The sequence below is a fragment of the Suncus etruscus genome, chromosome 3, assembly GCF_024139225.1.
Source record: "Suncus etruscus isolate mSunEtr1 chromosome 3, mSunEtr1.pri.cur, whole genome shotgun sequence".
Classification (NCBI taxonomy): Eukaryota; Metazoa; Chordata; class Mammalia; order Eulipotyphla; family Soricidae; genus Suncus; species Suncus etruscus.
Window position 1 is genome coordinate 138880594 of NC_064850.1, and position 16372 is coordinate 138896965.

General features: G+C 43.3%; 1 protein-coding gene across 1 annotated transcript in view; it reads right to left on the reverse strand.

Annotated features, from left to right (window-relative positions):
* CIDEA (cell death inducing DFFA like effector a) overlaps positions 1-16372 on the reverse strand; it is a 449150-nt gene that overhangs the window by 85834 nt on the left and 346944 nt on the right. The gene's annotated exons all lie outside the window — the stretch shown is intronic.

The window sequence follows — 16372 nt, forward strand, 5'->3', positions numbered from 1 at the left end:
CAGAATCTCAGAAGCAACTCTTGCTTACTCTTTTCATAAAAAGGTGCTGCTGAGCCACATAAAATTCTTTTTGCAGAATTCTCTTCTGAGAACAGTGGAATTTGTGAAGACCTGATGGGAATTTTAAAAGTTGACCCGATAGATGGGATCAAACTTTTAAAAGTTTAAGGGTGAGTGGGGCCGGAGAGATAGCATGGAGGTAAGGCATTTGCCTTTCATGCAGGAGGTCATCGGTTCAAATCCCGGCATCCCATATGGTCCCCCGTGCCTGCCAGGAGCAATTTCTGAGCCTGGAGCCAGGAATCACCCCTGAGCACTGCTGGGTGTGACCCAAAAACCACAAAAAAAAAAAAAACAAAAAACAAAACAAAAAAAAAAAAAACATTTGGGGCCGGGCGGTGGCGCTGGAGGTAAGGTGCCTGCCTTGCCTGCGCTAGCCTAGGACGGACCGCGGTTCGATCCCCCGGCGTCCCATATGGTCCCCCAAGAAGCCAGGAGCAACTTCTGAGCGCATAGCCAGGAGTAACCCCTGAGCGTCACAGGGTGTGGCCCAAAAACCAAAAAAAAAAAAAAAAAAAAAAAAAAGTTTAAGGGTGAAATCTTACACTTTGTGGCAACATGGATAGAAGGTATCATTTTAAGAGAAGTGACTCAAGAGACGTATATGCAATATAAAGGACACATCCAGGGAACAGACAAAGCGAACCCTTAAACCACAGAACTGAGGTTACCATGGTGGAGGCAGGAGACCGAGGTGGAGAAATAACCTAATGGCATGATGAAGAGATGTTGGCACTTGGGCTGTGGGTATGTTGGCACTTGTAATGTGATTGGATGCTTAGAGCATACTACTCTACTACCTCGGTTCAAAACAAAGGCAAACCAATGTGTTAAGCTTTTTCTGTTTTTGTTTTGTTTTGTGTCCACACTCAGGGGCGCTCAGATTTCTCTCCTGGTATCCTGGTAGGCTGTGGGGACCATATGGGATGCTGGGGATTGAACCCGGGTCAGCCATGTGCAAGGCAAACACCCTACCCACTGTGCTCTTGCTCAGGCCCCATGTGTTAAGCTTTGTCTGCGAGCATTTCCTGTACCTTGTGAAAAAACTTTAGGTGGTTTAAGTGACAAAAGTCACTAGCGAGAGATCTTTGGGTGCCAAATCTGAGGAAGTGCTGAAGGCACATCTCTACCCTAACTTATTTCTTCATTTTACAGCTCAGAAAATTAGACCCGGAATTCCTTGAGCTCCTCCCATGGACAACTTGGAGAAGTTAAGGGCTTGACACCTTTTTACATTCAGATTTTCGTGATTGTTAAGAAAGCAACCGGATTTCTGAAAACACTTAAGATAACACTGATTGCTTCATTTTAAAATTAAATGTATTTTGTGGGCCAATTGGAGTGGTAGTACAGCAGGTAGAGTGCTTGACTTGCATGTGGTTGTTTCCCCCCCCCCCCCACCCCCCCCCATATAGTCTACTGAGAACCACCAGGAGTTTCCTGAGTGCAGAGCTAGGGGTCAACCCTGAGAACTACTGGGTGTGACTGCAAATCAGACCAAACCAAGCCAAACCAAAGTCATAATAAACTCTTATTATGGACCTCAGCCTATCTAAATATCTAGTGTAAAGGACTTCAAAACTTCCTTGCTCAGCTTCCAAATATCTTAAGCCAGAATCATGTGGTTTTAACCAGTATGAAGTTTAGAATCAGCCAGTTTTTTCTGACTTTAACCATCAGCAGTGTTTCTTCCTTGCTTGGATTTGAACAAGGAACAAATAACCTCTCTTGCCCACTTTCCCCAACTATAAAATATTTGTTTTGCAAGTCTTATATAAAACTAATGGACATGCACTTTGTGTGTGTTTGGTACATTTATTAAACACTTGTCCACCAGTGTTACCTCCATTGATCAGCATATAGTTTGGCAAGTATTGGGTGTTTGTTTAATAAGTATCTGGTGCATTCTGAATACTGAAATTAGTGTTTTCTATTGGATTTTTCTGGTTTTTCATGCTTTCACCCTCCCAAAGTTATTTTCCTTTCCCTTTTGTTATTTTTGGAATGAGGCTTGTATATATTTACTTGGTGGCATTCACTGAACATTGCTTCTGTGAATGTTGGTATGCATATGTTGAGTTGCAGTGCTTGCCAGGGGACAAATGGTTGCAGTGCTGACAGCTTTTTGTTTCTGTGTCCCAGAGATGAATATTGCCTTCCAGCATATGGGGCACTGCTGTGGACTGAATTCTTGACTTTACTGGCCTTATGTTAGAAGGCAGGTGCTCTATTGCTGACCCCAGGTTTCTTCTGCTTTTGTATTGTTTCTTAATAGAAAGGTTAAATCTGCCAGTCTACACATCTCCTTCCTTCAGATGCCCTGGAAAAATACTGATTTTGGTAGCTTCTTGCTACCTTACTGTGCCGTGGGTTATCTACTAATTGCCCCATTTCATGGACACTAGACATCATAAAGATGTGTCCTCCATGGTGGGCAAAGTCCAATGAGGGGAGTATGGAAGCAGTGTGAGGGTGAAGGACTCTCAGGATGTCTGTACTGTACCATGTCCTTTATGTACTTATTGATCTGGGAGTCCCTTCCTTTCTTGTCTTTTTCAAAATAAAACAAGGTATAAATAAACAAAACTACAGATCAAGCATTTTTTCCTTCTATTCACATCTCTAGTTTCCCTCAGGTTACTCTGAAATATGATCTTTGTGCCCCAGAGTAAGGACATCCTGACTTGTTTTGTTTTTGTTTACAATGGCATCTACATCTTTAATAGTGCTTGGGACAAGTCTAACCACTTTGTTTAGCTGGGCAGTGGTAAGGGTACTCCCACAGCAGTGCAAGGAGGTCAGAGGCCACTTTCTTTGATACTTTGTCAAACAGCGAAAAGCTTGATGTTTTGCACTAAAGGCCACCAGGGTTGTCCTGAGAGTGTATGGAACCTTCAAGTCTGTACCTGAGGGTGTTCATGTGGCCATATAGTGCCAGGGACCCAACTTAATTCCTTGAGTCCCTGAGCCCTGAACTAGGTGTCCAGCCCCAAATCAAGCACTTGTAATCTCTGGTGTGGAAATTTGGTGCTTTGGCCTCGATTGTACTTTCCCAAAGCTAAGGAGTTGAAGTCCTAACTCCTGGTTCTACATAGTGAGACTGAAGGGATATCAAAGCAATATAGTATAACAGGTAGGGCCATGCACCAGCCAACCTGAATTTGATTCCCACCACCCTATATTCTTGGAGCCCTCCAAGAATAACATTTAAGTACAGAGCCATGCATATATCCTAAGCATTGCCAAGTGCCCCAAAACCAATTTTTTAAAAAGTGACTGAATGTAGAGGTAGGGCCTTAAGGGAGGAGATTAAGTTAAGATGGGATCATACAATATTACTGGGATCCTATAAGGGGAAGGGGGGGGGTGTTGGACACAGTTACATAAAGAGGGAGACCGTGATCAGCAAGCCAAAGAGGGCAACATCAGGAGACACCAAACTCATCTTGGACTCAACCTTGATCTAGAACTGCAAGCCTCCAGAAACATGAGAAACATCTTTTTTTTTTTTTTTTGAGGATAGCTGGTGTATAGTGCTCTGTCATGCACCTTTTGCCAACTGTTCACAGTTGGGAATTAAAGTTTTCCTGGCCTATCACCACACTAACTATTCTAAGGAGTCCTTTACAAGAGATCTTGTGGGGGCAGTGTTGCAAATCAGCCCCTGATGAGGTTGACTGATGGAGGGATGGAGGATGAGGCCTTTCTCCTCCAGCTCGGACCACGCGACTGTTACCCTGTTCAGCCGGCGGTTCTGAGGTGAATGCGGCGGAAAGAAAGCCAACAGGCAGTCAGGCTTCCGAATAAAACAACTCTTTATTCCGTGAAGAGGCCGAAGCCAAAAGGCCTAAGAATAGGCCCCAGGAAAAAAGCCCCTCACCTTCCACAGACCCTTGCTTTTATCCCCCAGAATCAGGTACCACCCAATGGTGGGATCAGGTACCACCCAATGGTGGGATCAGAATCAGGTACCACCCTAGGGTGGGAATGCCAGGTCACACCCTAGGGTAGGGCACAATCACCGATCAGGGGAGGGTCAGTAACATAATAATCCCATAAAAATGTTTACATACACAACAGGCAGCAGTGGAGAGCATCATTCTCTAGGACACATCAAAGTGTATCCATATCCTGCCTGATTGATCCCTGCTAAGCTGATCAGGAATGCTGAGGCAATCACTGATATCAGGGCCATAATTTCTCCCTCATTAAAGCCATATAAAATTAACTGATGCTCTGTATATTAATTTTACTCTGTGCTCTTCCACACACATCACACATAAAACCAATTCTTTCTGTCTTAGCTGAATCTCCTTTTAAGTAATCCTCTGCAGGGACCAGAGAGATAGTACAGTGAGTAAGAAGGACCCCTGCCTTGCCTGCAGCTGAACCTGGGTTCTATCCCAGCATCCCATTGGCCTACCAAGTCTGCCAGGAGTGATTCCTGAGTACAGAACACAGAGCCAAGGGTAAGCTCTGAGTATGGCTGGGTGTGGGCCCAAAACAACAACAACAACAACAACAACAACAACAAAAAACCCCAACAACTTTTGCAGGATTCATTATACTAATTTTTTTCTACACCTGAAACTGCAGATGCTTTTCCTCACCTTTATTTACCCTTGAAAGAGGTGTTGATTGAGGAGTGTGCTGACTTTCAGAACTTTTGACTGCGTTCTTTCAGAACTTTGCAAACATTTTTCCAGAAAACTTGTTTATTTATTTATTCATTTTTTTAATCTGAGGCATAATTGATATGCTACAGTGTATTAGTTACATTCACACCACAGTGATAGGACATTTGTGTGATGATTACAATGATGTGCCTATGACTTTAGCACATTTCAAAATTACAGTGTAATTTTTTTACTTAATCCCCTAATATACATCTCATCTTCATGAATCATTTATTTTTCAATTGGAAGTTCATGCCTGTTGGTCCCATGCACGATTTCACCTACTCCTCCTCCTGGTGACCATTAATCAGTTAAGTGCATTCAGAGTTTTATTTCTTTTATTTTAAAGATCCCACATCTAAACAAAATGATATCACTGAAGACGTAAGGTGTTCTATAAGTTATTTTGACTTGCTGTCATCAAGAATCTCAGGTTGATAAGTCTCATTGCAACATATTTTGGCAGGCCAACTGGTAGATACAACAGCAACTCTAAGGTAAAATAGAGTTGGGTGGAGAGGCCCATACCCTGAACTGCTCATGTTTTATTCCAGGCTCTGTATGCAGGAATTACTTTTCGAGGTGCTTAGAGGACCATCTGGGATGCCAGGGATCAAAACTATGTCAGCTCAGTGCAAGGCAAGCACCTTACCTGCTGTACTATCTCTCCAAACCCAGCTGTTCCTTTACTAAAGCTGTACCAGTGGACCTATCATATCTGGCTCTGTGTTGTGGCCATTAATGTTCTGGGGAGGGGCTACATGTCCAGGCCCATGCCATACCTGAAGTGTCCCTCCTAATATTCAGAAAAGGCCTCCGGGATAGAGGACTTCCTTAACTTCATTACCATCTCTGAGAAACCCTTATACTCACTTTATTTCCACTTGTCTCTTTCTTCTAAATTCCTCTCTTTGGTGTCCAGGAGAACTCTCCTGAACAAGTGACCTCTGCTTTTCCTTCTCAATGGACAGAACCTGACTGCCAGACACTCTTCCACGGTACTGCAGGGCATCCTTAGGCTCTTGCATTGAATTGCTGGTGTAGTTGGCCAGAAATGTCTAGGAAGGTTCTCTCAGCTCCCAGAATACCTCTTAGGAACTATCATTTCCCCCAATGGAAAGAGATTTTTCATGCTCATGGATTTGAAGAATTAATATTATTAATATGTTCATATTACTCAAAGTATTCTTCAGATTTAATGCAAATCCCTATCATGATTCTAATGAAATATTTTACAAAAATAGAGCCAAAGCCCACAAAATTGATATGTGATCACAAAAATCATCAAATAGTCAAAGCCAAAAGGAATGATAAAACTGGAGACATCAGTTCTCAGATTTCATACTATCTTATAAAGCTATAGTAATCTGGGTCCGGAGAGATAGCACAGCGGCATTTGCCTTGCAAGCAGCCTATCCAGGACCAAAGGTGGTTGGTTCGAATCCCGGTGTCCCATATGGTCCCCCGTGCCTGCCAGGAGCTATTTCTGAGCAGACAACCAGGAGTAACCCCTGAGCAATGCTGGGTGTGGCCCAAAAACAAACAAACAAACAAACAAAAAAAAGCTATAGTAATCCAAACAATATAGTATTGGCTTGAAAATAGACTCAAAGATCAGTGAATCAGAATAGAGTACAGATATAAACCCAGGGGTTGGAGAGATAGCATGGAGGTAAGGTGTTTTCCTTTCATGCAGAAGGACAGTGGTTCGAATCCCAGCATCCCATATGGTCCCCCGTGCCTGCCAGGGGCGATTTTATGAGCATGGAGCCAGGAGGAACCCCTGAGCACTGCCAGGTGTGACCAAAAAAAAAAAAAAAAAAAGATATAAATCCACAGATAAGCTTCACTAATTAATAATAAAGAGGACAAGATACATCAGGAAAAAAAGTATGGTCTATTTAGTAAATGGACAATTATCTTACACCAGACACAAAAATTAACTGAAAATGAATTAAAGACTAGACTATAAATTTAAAAACTATAAAAATTCTAGAAGAAAACAGAGAAAGGTAACTCCTTGATATTGCTCTCTTGCATGGAGGCTGCACCTCACTGCTCAGGGATCACTCTTGGCAGTTCTCAAGGGACTCTGTTGTACTGGAAAATCAAACTTTAATTCTGTGCTATTTTCCTCCTGTTAAACTCTATCTGTAAAGCAAATTTGTAAAGCAAATTCCCAATGTTTCTAAGTCCATGCATCTAAGTGTCTTTATAATGACAGTCATGAAATTAAGTGTATTAGTAGAGTAGCTGCTATTTCACAATCCATGTACACAGAGGTACCTTAGTTGATTTCTCTTTCAGGCTTTCCTGCCTAAGTTGACCCTACTTCCCAGACAACTCAGACAGGTTGCTGATGTTTCAGACTTTTCACATGTAAATTAGGGGCTGAAGAGAACTCAAAGAGTGAGGTGCCTACTTGGTATGCAGGAGGCCTGGGTTCTATCCCTGACACCTGTAGGAGTGACTTACTTCTAAGCACCACTGGGTGTGGCCAAAAATCAAACTTAACATATAATCTGTTTGGCTTTGAGCTGTCCCCCTAGATAGGCTCCATACAAAGAGGCCTCTGTCTTGGGAGAAGTACTTGAACCCATGGGACCTCTTGTTCTGTACTGGAGGATGTTGACCTGAGCCCAACTGTGTCCAGTCCCTGAAGTCATTCTTTCTTTGCTCATCCTGGCTGACCCCTCCCAAGTAGATCACCCTACATTACTTGACAGAACCTGATCTGTCCTCATTTCCTCATTTTTTGGATTTACAGGCACTCTCCTTGGGAAAATCCTCACAGTAAGCTCCTTACCTGGTCTTCTCTTGAATATTTTCTCCTTGGCTGGCTCACCATCCTCTAAGCACATGTCAACCCAAAAGAAGCCAGATCCCTCCAAAAGAGACCCACCCAGGCTTTCTGCAATTTCCCATAAAAAGCAATCCTCTCTCCAAGGCCCTATCAACTAGCAGCCAGGGGTACATAAGCCTAGTCCTGTCCTGTCATTTTTCAAACTGTTTGCTTTATTGGAAGGAATCAAATGCAATAGGGCTTGTACCCAGTTTTTTCTGCACTTGATGCTTTCACCTGCCCTCATTTTAGGAGAATTCATGTATCAGAGTTCATCACTTGAATAGGGAAGGCACAGGAGTTGAAATGAATCAATTTGTGAACATACTAACAAACACTTTTGACTACATGCATTTAAAAACGGAATTGCTTTCAACAAACATTTCTCTGCCTTTAAATTGAAAGCTTATGCTCTTTTACAGTTCTTCCTTTACCTTCTCTCCCCTTCCTCCCCTCCTTTCTCCTCTCCTCCCTCTTTCTCTTCCTCTCCTCTCTTCCCTTCCCCTCCCTTCTCCCCTCCTCTTCTCCTCTTGTCATCTCCCTTCTCTTCTCTTTCTTCTCTCCCATCTTCTCCTCTCCTCTCCTCTCCTCTTTTCTCTTCTCTTCTCTCCTCTCCTCTCCTCTCCTCTCCTCTCCTCTCCTCTCCTCTCCTCTCCTCTCCTCTCCTCTTTTCTCTTCTCTTCTCTTCTCTTCTCTTCTCTTCTCTTCTCTTCTCTTCTCTTCTCTTCTCTTCTCTTCTCTTCTCTTCTCTTCTCTTCTCTTCTCTTCTCTTCTCTTCTCTTCTCTTCTCTTCTCCCCTCCCCTCCTCTCCTCTCCTCTCCTCTTCTCTTCTCCTCTCCTTTCCTTTCCCCTTCTCTCTTCTCTTTTTTTCTAATTTTTATTATAACACAGTTTACCAAGTTTTCACAATACAGTTATTTCAGGCATTAAATGTTCAGACACCAAATCTACCACTAGTGTGACCACCCCTTTACCAGTATCCCCAGTCCCTCACCCATTACCATAGCCTGCCTCCATGCAGGCACAAACAAATGTACTTTATATTGCTTGTTACAACACAACGGTAACTTAAATTATCAGATTTTAGATCAACACAGGTTAATTAGAAATGATTGTTATATCTCAGGCTGAAGAGATAGCACAGCGATAGGGTGTTTGCCTTGTAAGCAGCTGACCCAGGACCAATGGTGATTCGAATCCCAGCATCCCATATGGCCCACTGTGCCTCCCAGGAGCAATTTCTGAGCACAGAGCCAGGTGTGGCCCAAAAACAAAATGAAACAAAACAAACAAACAAAAAATTGTTATATCTCTCCATGCATGAACAAAATCAGTGTCTAAAGATTATCTGGACTGTAACTTAAAGTTAGTTGAGTCATCTGAGCTAATGGTTAAGCTCACTGAGGTGGGTAGATTACTATGAAATGTTCCATTAGATTTCTTTTCTTTTCTTTCTTCTTCTTTTTTTTTTTTTTGGTTTTTGGGCCACACCCAATGACGCTCAGGGGTTACTCCTGGCTATGCGCTCAGAAGTCGCTCCTGGCTTGGGGGACCATATGGGACGCCTGGGATCGAACCGCGATCCGTCCAAGGCTAGCACAGGCAAGGCAGGCATCTTACCTCTAGCGCCACCGCCCGGCCCCTCCATTAGATTTCTTATAAAATTACTGTGCTGACACTACAAGATATTGAGGTGTTGTGATGTGCCTTGGAAGTTTGATAAGGTCAAGTCTGGAGCTGGGCCTTTTCTGTTGGAGGGCGTCGGTGTGGCATTGGATCACTATAGTTCATGCAAAAAGGAGAATCTGACCCCCTCCTTTTTTTTAGTTTGTTTGTTTTTGGGCCACACCCGGTGATGCTCAGGGGTTATTCCTGGCTATGCTCAGAAAATGCTCCTGGCTTGAGGGACCATATGGGACGCTGGGGATCAAACCCAGGTTTGTCCTGGGTCAGCTGCACACACTATGGCTCTGGCCCCTGGCCCCCTCCTTTCTGAGAAGTCATAGAGGTATCCTAGACTGGGTTACCTGGGAAGTATCAGCAGCCATTATTTTCTTCTCTCTTCCCTTCTTTCTTCTCTCTTCCCCTCCCCATCTCTTTTCTCCCCTCTTCTATTTTCCTTTTCTTTTCCCTTCCTTGTTCTTCCCTGTCTCTTCCTTCCCTTCCCTTTTCTATTTTTTTTTAATTTTTTGGTTTTGGGGCCACACCCAGTGACGTTCAAGGATTACTCCTGGCTCTTCTCTCAGAAATCACTTATGTCATGATCAGGGGACCATATGGGATGCTGCAGATCAAACCCAGGTCGGCCACATGCAAGGCAAATGCCTATCCCATTATGTAATCACTCCAGTCCCTCTTCTCTCTGTTTTAAACTATAAAAAAATTATTTCATTACTCTAGAGAGTTTGTTTTATACATACAAGAATGCTACAAACCTGTTAGTATCCTTTGTGAATGAAATGCACATTCCTTTGTGAAATTCTTTTGTGACTGAAACTGTGATATTAAATTCAGTTCTCAAAACATGTGATGTTTGTACTGTATGGACCCATGACCAACACTGACTCAAGGAAATTCACCTCAAGCTTTCTGTCTTATTACAAAAGCACTGGTTTCAGAGGTGCTGATGTAAACACTTTCTTTTCCAGGTTGTTTTGGAAATACCTGAATGTGCTCTCTCTTGCCTTGCCTCTTCCCCTTACTGATACCCTTCTTCATTAAAAAAAAAAAAAAAAAACAACTCCTTGTGGGGCCAGAAAGATAGCATGGAGGTAAGGCGTTTGTCTTTCATGCAGAAGGTCATTGGTTCGAATCCTGGCGTCCCATATGATCCCCTGAGCATGCCAGGAGCGATTTCTGAGCGTGGAGCCTGCCGGGTGTGACCCAAAAACCAAAAACAAACAAACAAACAAAAAAACAAACCTCCTTGTAACACTCTAAATCAGTTTCAACATTTCCAATGTGGGAAACCACAACAACTAAGAATCCTACCCACTGCCCTGCATAAGTGCTTCATAAGTACTTTTTTTAAACGTGCACATGCCCTTTGAAGACACATTAAGTTTATTAAGATGTAATTCTTGGCACCTATCTAAACTGTGTAAATGAAATTGCTAATATCTGCTTATGTAGACTAATTGAACAGTAAATATCAAACGCATCTCAAAATAATGTTTCCTCAGCGCAAACACGATCTTCAAAAATCTAAAGCAAATCCTTGACTCCTAAGACTTTCCCTTCCAAGCACAGGGTGGGAGTAAAGTTTCCCTCCCATTTATCACCCCTTGCCTGCCTCTGGGTTAGGCATCTCTCTTTGTCTGTCTCTCTCAGAAAAATCCCAACAAAAAATCTGCTGCTCACTTGTTCTGCCCATCATGAGAAATGATTGCTGCCACTCTATTTCTCTTTCGAGGAGACATGAAACCAGGTTGCAGTGAGGAATTGCTCTTTCAAGAAAGGAAAATCAGTTCTGATTGCTACTTACTTAGGTTTCCCAGACTGTCATCTTCCTTTACAGAAACAAATTTAGGTGGACAAATAGTGACATAAAATAGGTTTTTGTTTGTTTGATTGATTTGGGATTGGGGGGCCCAAGAGGGAGTGCTCAGGGCTGACTCCTGGTTCTGAGCTCAGGAATCACTCTGAGCAGGGGTTGGGGAACCTATGTGTTTCTGGGATTAGCCGGGTCAGTCATGTGTCAGGAAAGGCACAATAAATTAGTTTTACTTAGATACTATGAGGAAAGAGAGAGAGAAAGACAGAGAGACAGAGAGAGACAAAGACAGAGACAGAGACAGAAAGTATTTTCTAGAATGGAGAATTGAGAATACAAATTGCAGGTGAGGATGTGGGGGTGAGCCAGGAGGAAGTTCTTTCTTGCCTTTTCAGAGCTGTTTCACAGTTTGTTCCTCAAATTCTCCCATATGTGGCCTGCTCTGTAGATAAGAGAATCTATTACAGGTGGGAGCAATAGTATATGAGTAGGACTCTTGCCTTGCATGTGGCTGGCCAGGGTTCGATCTGTGGCATCCACAGTCTCCTGAACACCACTAGGAATAATTCCTGAGTGCAGAGCCTGTAGTAACTCTTGAGCATCAATGGTTGTAGCCCCCAAAACAATAGCAACCACCACCACCACCACCACTAAAATAGTTCATTACAAGAGGTTGTCAAAGGGAAGAGCTTTGAACGTTTGGTGGTCATCTTTCATGTTCATATTATAAGCTTCTGCTTCTGCTTAAGTTTCTCTTCTCTTACCAATATTCATTCTTCTCAGGCTGGCACTGTTACCAGTGAGAGTTTGTTTGGCCTCAATTCCTTTGATTCATAAAATGGATCTAGCCATAATGCTTTATGGTTACTTTAGGCCTAATTTCTTTAACTCACTTCTTAGTTTTTTTTCTTCCCAATACCTCATTGCTAGCCCTCACTGCACCTCTTGTATCTATCTGCCTACTTCACTAGGATTTTGAATAGTTTCATAATTAAACTTGAACACTTCTGGACTTCTTTTTTGCTTGTTTGTTTGTTTGCTTTGTTTTGTTTGTTTTGGGGCCACACCCGTTGATGCTTAGGGGTTACGTGCTCAGAAATTGCTCCTGGCTTGGGGGACCCTAGGGGATGCCAGTCTGTCCTAGGTTAGCTGCGTGCAAAGCAAATGCCCTACTGCTGTGCCACAGCTCCAGCTCCACTTCTGGACTTCTAAGAGAACTCAGCATAAGAGCACATGGCACTTTGCATGCAGGAGGCATGCATGTGGAGTTTCTATTCACAGACCCACATAATCCTCCCATTGGGCACCCAGAGCCCCTCGAAACCACCAGGTATAGCCCCCAAACCCTAACCTAAACATACTCCCCCCAAAAGGTGAACACCTCTGAAAATAATGCTATGAGAGAAGAGTAGGGTGCCAAAGAGATAAAATAGCAGTTAACAGCTAACCTGGGTTCAGTCCTCAGCATCACTAAGATCCCCCCAGCACTGTCAAAAGTGATCTCTCTGAGCCGGGTCAGGATGAATCCCTAAACAGTATCAAGTATTCCCCACATCCCAAAAAGCAGTAAGGTAGAATCTCAGAGACAAAGAGACGTGTCCTGAGGCAACTTTGATATGGGAAAGATAGAGTCTGAATATCTGGGTGTCATGTGCTCCTTACCATTAGAAAAGGCCTTTTCTTTTCAGAGGAAGCCTAGGTCCTCTCCTGGTCCTGGGGCTGTGCAGAGAGAGACCCCCAATGCTACACTAGCTGACAGCATCACTGCTATCAAACACTCCTGGAGAAGTGTATGAATATTTCTAATATATTTTCAATGGAAGCAGGTCCTGAGAGAGCACACTCCTTGTTTTGCAATATGAGCATGTAGAAAGTAAGTGACATAGTATGAATCTAAAATTCTCCCAACAGGATATCAGAAACAATCCAAAAAGTTCTGGGTCAGGTCAGCCAACCTTGCATTTGTGTCACAGCTGCATTAAAATTTTCTTTTGTTGTTGTTTTGTTTTGTTTTGTTTTGGGGCCACACCAGGCGGTGCTCGGGGGTTACTCCTAGCTCTGCACTCAGGAATTGCTCCTGGCAGGCTCAGGTGACCATATGGGATGCCAGGGATCAAACCTGGGTCCGTCCCAGCTCGGCAGCATGCAAGGCAAATACCCTACCGCTGTGCTATCACTTCAACCCCTGCATTAAATATTTCTAAAAGTATTGCTCCACCCTTGCCCACTCTAACTGGAAACACTTTTCAACTGATTTATAAAATTTAAAGGATTGTGAAGAAGCTTCTTAAAACAGTTTAATTTGGGCCCGGAGAGATAGCACAGCGGTGTTTGCCTTGCAAGCAGCCAATCCAGGACCAATGGTGGTTGGTTCAAATCCCGGCGTCCCATATGGTCCCCCGTGCCTGCCAGGAGCTATTTCTGAGCAGACAGCCAGGAGAAACCCCTGAGCACCGCCGGGTGTGCCCCCCCCCAAAAAAAGTTTAATTTGCATAAATAAACTTTTAAAAATTAATGTGAAATATGAAACCTCAATTTATAATAGCCAAGGTATGTAGCAATCTAAGACTCTTTAGAAAGATGAATGAGTAAAGGAAACATTTGCATACACACCCACAGTAGAATCAACCCAGGAAGAAGGAAGTTCTGCCATTTGTGATAATAAGGATGACTCTGGATAACATCATGTTGGAGTAAAACAAGTGGCAGAGAAAGACAGTATCCCATGCCATGACTTATATATGTCCTCGAAATTAGTTGCTATTGTTTGATTTCGGGCCACACCTGGCAGTGCTCAGTCTTACTCCTGGCTTTGCACATAGGGATTACCACTGGTGATGCTCAGAGGATTCATATGTAGTGCTGGGGATCAAACCTGGTTTGACCACATGCCAGGTAAAGCACTTTACCCACAGTACTATATTTTTGGTTCCAAATATCTTTTCTTATTATTATTAATGATATCTTAATAAAGGTGAAAGAAGGCCAAGAAGATAATAGGTCAGTAGCAAAGCCCATGGTCTCAATAGAGAGGCCCTGAATTCCCTCTCAAGTACTACAATAAATAAATACGGTTGAAATAAATAATCCTACCAGATGATACTTTTGTTCAGCAGTGATTTGATGTTTAAACTAAATTATTTCTTTGGATGAACTAGTTCTCAATCTAATTACTTAGGGTCATACACCACACACAATGCAGATGAAGGAGCAGTAAGGCAATGGTAATAGAACAGGACCAGCATATTTTTCTGTAGTAGGGCCACACTAAAAATGCTCAGGGATTACACCTGAAAGTGCTTGGGAGACCATCTGAGATGTGGGGATTGAACCTGGATCAGTCACTTTCAAGGCAAGTGTCTTATTCACTGTACTATCACTCTGGTCCCAGCATCAGAATTTTCCAAAAGCTAATCTAAATCTGATTTTGGACTAATGAGACTTTTGATGGGTGTGTTCCTAGTTTAGGGAGGGGAAGAAAAAGGTCAAAGATGCAGCAGCCAATATTTTCTGCCCAATCCCCATGTTTTCTGCAGGTTCTTCACAGATGAGCCTCTTCAACTGGTTTTAGTGACGGCACAGTCCTTGGGCATGATGGCCAGGAATGTTTCTCCAGTCACTTGCTTTATATTCTATCTGGAAAAGGCTGAGGCATCAGAGGCATGAGAGGACTGGTTCCAAAGCCAGCAGGAACAGAAGTGGCTCACAGCTGCCATATCTTCTAATACACAACAGTGTTATTAAGGCTGGGATGGAAAAAGGGCACAAAAACTCTCTTAGAAAAATGTAGTTTATTAGGTAAATAACATCATCCTCCCTCAAAAGGACTCTAGGCAGCTGAAGGAGAGACAGCTATGGCTTGATAGATTATTCTGAAATAAAAATTTGGATGTGATTGGATTTAATTTCTTTTTTTTTTTTTTCTTTTTCGTTTTCTTTTTTTGGTTTTTGGGCCACACCTGGCGGTGCTCAGGGGTTACTCCTGGCTGTCTGCTCAGAAATAGCTCCTGGCAGACACAGCGGACCATATGGGACACCGGGATTCGAACCAACTACCTTTGGTCCTGGATTGGCTGCTTGCAAGGCAAACTCCACTGTGCTATCTCTCCGGGCCCTGGATTTAATTTCTTGAGTGGAGTTACTCTTTTTGTTTGTAGGCCTCACTTGGTGGTGCTCAGCTCTCACTCCTGCCAGTGATCAGGGCTCAGCTCCTTGAGCTCCAGCCCACCCTTCCTAAAGCCCCCAGGCTTTAGGAGGCGCCATTGCCCTGTTCTTGGCTTAGTTTTGTATTCAGCCTCCAATTGTCCCATCTGCCAGGTCTGTCTCTGGCTTTTCTCTCCAGCATCTATTTCCACTGTCAGTCCCAGAAATCAGCAGTAAAGGAGTATAGAAGGACAAAGTCATCTGGAATCAGATTAAATTGGGCTCAATTCCAGGGGTCTTCCTAACTCAGATGTCATGCCTTGCCTTCTTGTACTCTTTGCTCACTCATCTGTGCGTCTGTGAATCTAAACCCAGTAACAGGTGATTTTGAGAAGTAAGTGACACATGAAAAAAAGGATGAAACCTGTCGTCTTTCTGTGCCCTTGATAGGAAAGCTGCTCAGCTGTGTTTTTTTTTTTTTTTTCCTGCTCTTCACTGGCCTTACCAAACCATCTCTACTTCTCATTCAGGCCCCTGATCCTTTACACTGACTGCTATTTCATTCAGTCATACACCTTCCTCTGCCTTCTCTCCTCACTATTGTGTTCCTATTTCTAAGGAAGTGGTACTTCTTTTCTTGAAATCCACGTCCTTGCTTTTGTCTTCCATCCCCATTGTCCTTCCTCAGCACCTTCTTTTGTCAGTTGCTTCTTTTCGGGGTGTGTTTACTCCATACATTAGCTCCACCTGCTGTTCTTCCTTCTGATTCACTCTGGAAGCACACTGCCACCCCTCTGTCCTCAAATGTCCTGTGTACACCTTGTGGCCTTGTGGATCAAGTCAGCACCTTGTCTGTTTTGCCTGAATTTCCTTGAAAGCCTCTGCAGTTGTCCACCACCTACCAGGCCTTCCTCAGCCCCATACTCTTCCCACCACCAGCTTTGACCTGTTCTCACAAACATCACCAGAGCTCTTCTGAAGTCTGCACACTTTGGGGATGGGGAAAGAGAGAACCATACCTCATTGTGCTCCTGGTTCAGAGACTATGTATTGCTGGAGACCAAACCTGGGCCTTTCACAAACAAAGCATGCATGGCCTCCAGCCAAGTAATCTGTCTTCCTGACCCTACCTATACAGGGACATTAAAAAAATTTTCC